Raw genomic sequence first — 7,701 nt, forward strand, 5'->3', positions numbered from 1 at the left:
ATGACATGAGGCAAGTCATAAGCCATCAGCAGAGTGCAAATCCCAGATGCCTGAACTGAAGGGCCTGGCAGGGTGTCTAGGCCTGAAGAAGGACTGCAGAGTCCAGGGAGCACTCAGTGGGTCTCTAAGGAGTAGGGTAGTCCTCTAGCCAGGCCTTGTGAATGCTCTTCCCTAACTCAAAGTAGTAAGTTGACCACGGGAGGCAGGCAGCAATGCACCTTGGTCTGGAGAATAGGAAAGTGTACACACTCCTTGCATGAATTTCCAATACCCTGTGGATTTCCTCCCAGACTAACTGTGGGCCCCTTAGGCACACACAATGGCTCAAAGTCACATACAGGGTAAGCAGCAATATTCCTTCCTTAATTCACCCATCATCTTTTACAGAAATGTGGGTAGTGGCAGAACTGAACTGAGTTGTAGGACACCAGCTGGTCAGAATCAGAGGAGTGGCATGGAAAAAACACAGAAAACCTCTTCCTAGTGAACTACTGACAATTCCAGTTGAACTGTGGGCAGTGCTTCCACCCCAAGCCAGGGGCTGAGCGAGGCACTTTTCATATATAAACTTACTCAATCCTCCCCATGGCACTGTCTCCATTTCCCAGACAAAGGAACTGAGGCAGAGAGTAGTGAAGTAGCTTGCTGAAATAATAAAGCTGGACTACAAATCCAAAAACCATGCTGTTTACTATTCCAGTTTCCCAGAAGCCAGACAAACCACAAAGGCACCTTCCTAAAAGGGGGAATTCCAGGGATGAAGATGTACCCTGAGAAAAGAGGAACAGACACCTGCAACTCCTTGTTCAAAAAAGACTGTCAGTCATGCCCGGTTGGAGTGGCTCAGTGGTTGAGCATCGACCTATGAACTAGGAGGTCACGGTTCGAATTCTGGTCGGGACACATGCCTGGTTTTCGAGCTCAATCCTCAATATGGGGCATGCAGGGGGCAGCCGATCCATGATTCTCTCATCATGGATGTTTCTATCTCCCTCTCCCTTCCTCTCTGAAATCAATAAAAATAAAAATACCTTAAAATAAAAGTACAGAAAATATTTTTTAAAAGACTGTCAGCCAATTGTGATAACTGTCACTAAGGTCCTGAAAACTCTTATGCCAGGATCCCAGACTGGAAGGGGTCAGCAATTGTTACGTAATGCAAAGCTAATTCCATTGGAGGCTGAGGGTAGGCACCCGACGTGGTTCTAAGCATCACTCAGAAGACCCAATAAAATACAGAATTTAGTTGTGTTTGTATTTTTGACAGGAAGAGAGAAATCCCAACAAAAGCCCAACCTAAAAATGTCAACACTTGTAGGTGGGATGGGGAAGCAGAGATCAAGTGAGAGCTTTATCACAGACACCAGACTATCTGTACTTGGACAAAATAGGGAACTGGGGAGGGAGGTGGACAGGAACTGCTGTCCTTACCGAGCAGGAGGGGAGACAGATGTCCTGGGGCAGAGTACATGCTGAGACTGCCTGGAACTGGGAGCTAAGGACTGAGAGGAAGATAGGAGGACAGGAATCCACCCCTGCCAAGTGCAGGGCCAGGAACTGGCACCCAGAACTAGCAAGTTGGGTTATAATGAAGCTCATCTCCTTGCCAGAACACATTCACTACCTGGTAAAAGAAACGACAAATGGCAGGACTTGAACAGTTTTCTATAAATGAGTAACTGGGAGAACAGGTCTCCACTCTCCACAATACTCACTGTAGAGATCCCTTTTCTACACATTGGGCTCTGCTTCATACACTGAACTCAACCCAGCTGAACTCAGCATTAAGGGTGAGAGCAGGCAATGAATAGCTAGGATTCTCAGATTCTCTGTCTGCCAGGCAGGGAGCCTTCCCATTCACTCTCCTGAGACTGCGTGTAACAGAAATAAGGGAACCAACGTCCAGGTTCAGTAACCTGTTCAAGGTCAGAGCCAGTGAGCAGTGGGGTCTGGCTCTACCAAAAGGTTTTATTTAGCACAATGGGGACTGTGAGCTACAAAGGAGGCTAATGAGGAGAAATAGCCTCTTCCTGGTCTGCATGTTATAGAGCAGAATGTGAGGAGCCAGCCCTAGGGCTTCCTGAGGGGCGATGGTGGGTAAGTCACTGGTGAGGAACCCCTCGGGGAAAGAGCCAAAGATGGAAGGGTGAGGTCCCCAGCCCTGATGGTCTGCAAAGGCTAGCTGAACAAAACCCACAGAGAAATACCTGCCCAGAGAGGCACCTGGAACCCAGGCTGTGGCACATTCCAAACTCAGTGCCCCTCCCCTCCTTTTTAACTGAATATCAACTTTCCAGGAGCAGCAACAGCCTGGCCCAGTACATGAACTGGAATCAATCTAAGCCGTTCTTTTATACCAGGGTTGGGGCACATGTGTCAGTTTGGGCATTCAGACCAACTGTGAAGTCTACTGAAATCTTGCAGGAAAAGACCTGTCTCAGTGGTAAAAAAGAAAAACACACTCAGGAAGAAAGCTCCCGCTCTCCCTTCCTGTCGAATGCTGCTGTGCGAGGATGGCAGCCACCTTATAACCATGAAAAGGTCAGCACCACAGAGTAGTTGTCCCATTGATCTAAACCAGACCCAAACCATCTCCCTCAAGACTTGTGTTCTAAGATGACGGAAAGTCTGCTTTGCCTTAAGTCAGGTTTTCAGTTACTTGCAGCTGAAAGTAACCTAATTGGTATGAGGTACATCTTTATTTCACATCTACTTAGCATACTCAATTGCAGTGCTGCCAAGAGAGGAGTAACAGAGAAATGGAACTCAACCACCCACCCCACAAAGAGCTATCACTGATTGAGATATTTACATTATGTAATAGTTACTACATGGGACACACTTCTCATTATTAAGAAGAATGCTGAGTGTGACCCCTAAATTTATTTCATGATACGCTAATGGGTTGCAACTCACTTTTAAATACAGTAAACCTATGAAAGAATTATCCTATTTCCTGCCAAATTTGAACATGGCCTGAACCAGGGCAAGATTGCATTTAATTGCAATGAAAAACCACAGGGTACTGAGACAGACTCCTTTTATTCCTGATTAAATGCATTGCCAAGCATTCTCCAGATGTGCATCCATCTCACTTTGCCTAAAGGTAAGATGCCTTAGTGTCTTGACTGGTACCACGCTGGAAGCACAAGGTGGAATCCAGCCTCTACCTGCTACTGAGCCAGCCTAGAGAACCAGAGTTCAGCCGAGAGACTGTAGGTCTGGGAGAATGTCGTTCTTAAACTCTTCTGGGACACTGAGAGGCAAAGCCTCTTCCTATTATTTTAAAAAACTATAAATGCCAGCAAAGGGGCTTTAAGCAAGAGCTTTGCCAAGGATCTGATTCTCCTACTCAATTTCAGATGAGCTCTTGTTTCCGGGAAGAGTACATGAGCCTTGCTCCAGAACATCAGACCACAGTCACCAACTGTCAATCTCGTCTACTTCCTTTGAGAAATCTTCACAGGGAAGGGCTGAGTGGTGGTGTTGGTAAATGATAGGGGTCCCTTTGGCCTGAGGAGGGGATTTCCTATAATCTAAGTCTAAAAAGTAAACAATATCCCCAGAGCTGAGCACAAAGTCACACAACTGGCACAGGCTATAGGGGCAAGGAGGTGCTAGGAGGGCTTCCTCACAATGGGGAGGAACAGACCACTTTATATATGGCTGTAAGTTGTTAGCCTGGGGGAGAAGCTGATTCAGGAGAGGAAGCAGTGTCCACTAAACAGCAGGAACGAATGTGCATACAGTATTTTCTGATGTGGGAATTACGCTGGTCAGTGTTGAATGTAGAATGTAAGAGAAGCTGTGACATCAAAACAGGTCACAGTTCTGGCCAAGATGGAGAAACAGGAATCAGGTTTACCCTCCCATCTAAACCAAAAACGAAACAAAAACAAAAATCCCAAACAGATAAAAAACAAATCCCCCCCATACACACACAAAAAAGAAACTAACAAGGTGAGCCTTATGACTGCCGCAGCTTACATCCTTGAGAGTTTCCAGGGAGAGGAAACTGGGATGGAGCTTAAGACAGCCAAGTCTACAAGACATGTACCAGGGAGTGGAGAACTACAGAGAGATCCCCAGGGATTTGGAGAGGGTCCCCTTAAGTATTCAGAGAGTACTAATCAATGCATGTCTTTGAGGAAACTACTTAAGGCTGGGAAAAGAACCATCCAAAATGTTTAAAAGGGTCAGCATCTGTTCCCACTAGCCAGATAGGAGAAAGACACAGTTCATGAGGCACTGGGTAGGATACCCAGGAAGATCTGAGGCAAGATCTTGGAAACTGCTTTCAAGTAAATAAAGTGGTTCCCAGTACAAAGCTCAGGATGATTTACAGGAATGAAAATAGCTAGTACCCCACAAAAAGATAAAACTCATAATGTATATTATCTGATTACCAAGCATGCAAAGAGGCAGGAAAACATGACTCACAATTCGAAGACTAATCAATCAATTGAAAACAACCCAGAACTGGCACAGACATTAAAATTAGTAGAGAAGGACAGTAAGATTCAAATCAAACTTCCAGAGATAAAAACTACAATGCCTGAAAAATACACTAGGCTGGAACAATGGGATAGCCACAGGCAAAAAGTAAAAATCTAAATCTGCACTTTACATCAGAATCAATATCAACTTAAAATGGGTAACAGATATAAATATAAACAAGAAATCTGTAAAACTTCTAGAAGAAAATGGGGAAATAATCATTGTAACTGTGGTTTAGGCAAAGATTCCTTAGATATGAAGCTAAAAAGCATAATCCATAAAAGGATAAACTGAATTTCATCAAAATTAAAAACTTCTGTACTTTAAAAGATACTTTTAAGAGAATGCAAAATTAAGTCACAAGACAGAGAAAAAAAAATCTTTGCAAAGCATATGCTGGAAAGGTGTGGCTCAGTGGTTGAGCATCAATCCATGAACCAGGAGGTCACAGCTCGATTCCTGATTAGGGCACATGCCCCGGGTACGGGCTGGATCTCCAGTGGGGGCCATGCGGGAGGCAGCCAATCAATGATTATCTCTCATCACTGATGTTTCTGTCTCTCTTTCCCTCTTCCTTCCTCTCTCTGAAATCAATTAAAAAAGAAAACTATTCAGTAATAAAAAGGAATGAACTATTAACACATGGAATAACACAAAAATCTCAAAATAATTATGCCAAGTGAAAGAAGCCAGACAAAAAAGAGTACATACTGACACCTGAGACTAATATAATATTTAACTGTAACTGAAAAGTTAAAGAGTCCATACTGTATGATTCCATTTATATAAAGCTTTATAAAATGCAAACTAATCTATGCTGTCAGAAAAAATCGTGTGGTTGTTGGAGATGGGAAGAAAGGGTAACAAAGAAACACATCAAAACTTATGAACAGCCCTAACTGGTTTGGCTCAGTGGATAAGAGCGTCGGCCTGCAGACTCAAAGGTCCCAGGTTCGATTCCGGCCAAGGGTATGTACCTTGGATGCAGGCACATACCCAGTAGGGAGTGTGCAAGAAGCAGCTGATCGATGTTTCTCTCTCATCGATGTTTCTAACTCTCTATCCCTCTCCCTTCCTCTCTGTAAAAAAAATCAATAAAATATATTAAAAAAAACAACCAAAAACTTATGAACAAATTGCACACATTAGTATGATCAGCTTATTGGATGTCAATTATGCCTCTATAAAACTGTTTTGTTTTATTTTTAAAGGGAAAAAAAAGTGAGATTTACTAAAATCCTGCTTGTTTACCTACTACACCCAACCTGGCAGTAGACGGTAAGGTGCTTTCTCTGGTTGGGGAAGGAGCAGGTAAAGCAGGCAGCAAGTCAAGTCTCAGCAGCTGTTTCCATTTTAACTCTAGACATCTCTGTGCCAGGGCCTGGAGCCCGGCAACAGTGAAACCACCTGCCAAGTTAGTGCCATAATTTCCTAGAGAAAGCATGCTCTACTGCGCAAAGGCAACTGAAGTTACAGTTCAGGCACGACAGCTGACATTCTTTAAGCTCCAAAGGGCACTCTTAGTGAAAATCATCAGCATGACCGATTTCATTTCTGACTACACACAAACCTATGTACCGCATGACCCAGAATCTGCCTGGGATAGTTCCATATTCTCGATTTCAAGAACTCTCTTGAGGTCACAGACCTGGACTCAGAGTTCTATGTCCTTGTGGCACTCAGCTTAACTCCTGGCACTCACAATGCTGGCACTCATGAGCACTTTCAGATTTGCTTCACTCGCATGATTTTTAAGAATTAGCAGGACAAGCAGGAGGCTTCCATATTTAGACCTCTTCCCTATATGCAGAAAGAATCAGGGGTAATCCCAGAGTGGCAGATTTTACTTTCAGCACCTTTAAGTTACTGATCAGTGAGAAAAATGTAAAAATTTGGGAGTCTCGTTAAAAATCGTAAGACTATGAAAGGAACGAAAGCTGTATTGCGAGGGACTGTTAAAGCAGCCTCTGGCTGCAAGGCAGTTGATGTCACCTGTGTCTGGGTCTCTTCCCAAAGTGTTTAGCTGTTCTTTTGGGGAAGAACCAGACTCAAATCCTTGGAGAGGGAGCAGATGATCTTCAACAAGAACAAAAGGCGTGGGGAGGAGTCTTGAGTTATCTACCCCTCCGCAGGCTGTTCTTTCTTGTTGCTCATGTGTTTGAAACTGCTCTCGCTCAAAAGGAACCATCAAAGGCAGACTTGGCCAACAGCTCCTGAGCAAAGTGCCCCAGGACTGTGTTCCTGGTGGCTGGTCCAAGTCGCAGAAGCAGTGGTTAAGATCCAAGGTCAGGATTTAGATATTCAAGAGGACCACTGGGTTATTATTTTGCTAATAATCCAACAGAAACAGAGCCATTTCCAGTGTATTCTGCTCTGTGGAAGGCAGAGTCACCATATACTCTCAAATGGAAAAGGAAAGATAACTGAAGAAGGCATCTGCGGACTCTCTCGGGTCCTCGTTTCCAAGATGACCAAGAAAAGGAATAACAGTCGTGCCAAAAAAAGGCCGAGGCCACGTGCAGCCTATCCGTTGCACCAACTGCGCCTGATTCGTGCCCAAGGACAAGGCCATTAAAAAATCTGTCATTTGAAACATAGTAGAGGCTGCAGCCATTAGGGACATTTCCGAAGCAAATGTCTTTGACACCTATGTGCTTCCCAAGCTGTATGTAAAACTACATTACATATGGTGTGAGCTGTGCCATTCATAGCAAAATAGTCAGGAATCGTTCTCATGAAGCCTGGAAGGACTGAATCCCCTCACCCTGATTTAGACCTGTGGGTGCTGCCCCATGATCTTCACCAAAGCCCATGTAAGGAGTTAAGTCCTTAAGGAGTGAAGAAAAGTTCTCTGGGGTAAAAATAAATGGAAATTGTACTTTAAAAAAAAGACGGCATCTGTGGAGTTACAGCTTTAGCACTTGTTACAGCTCATGACTCACAATATGGTTTGCAGTTGCTGATGAATCTTTGCAGGTGGTTTTCATAGGCAGCATTTTACAGGGGCCAAAAGATTAAAAAAATAAAAAAACTCAAACCTAAATCAAACAATGGAAATAACAAAAGAGAATATCCCAAACACCAAACTCTCAAAACAAAATAAAGTTCTTGTCATTTATAGCTGGGAGGGTGAGAAAGGATTTCTATTTTCAATTCAGTAGGTAGTTTATTAAGTACAAAAAGTACAATGGTTGAATGGAGGTG

The 7,701-nt window shown here is 43.7% G+C and overlaps 1 pseudogene; it reads left to right on the forward strand.

Moving 5' to 3' along the window:
• The first annotated feature begins 5,566 nt into the window (after positions 1-5,566).
• On the forward strand, positions 5,567-7,314 carry LOC106727585 (annotated as a pseudogene).
• The last annotated feature ends 387 nt before the right edge of the window (positions 7,315-7,701 follow it).

This window comes from Myotis brandtii, unplaced genomic scaffold (assembly GCF_000412655.1).
Source record: "Myotis brandtii unplaced genomic scaffold, ASM41265v1 scaffold450, whole genome shotgun sequence".
Classification (NCBI taxonomy): domain Eukaryota; kingdom Metazoa; phylum Chordata; class Mammalia; order Chiroptera; family Vespertilionidae; genus Myotis; species Myotis brandtii.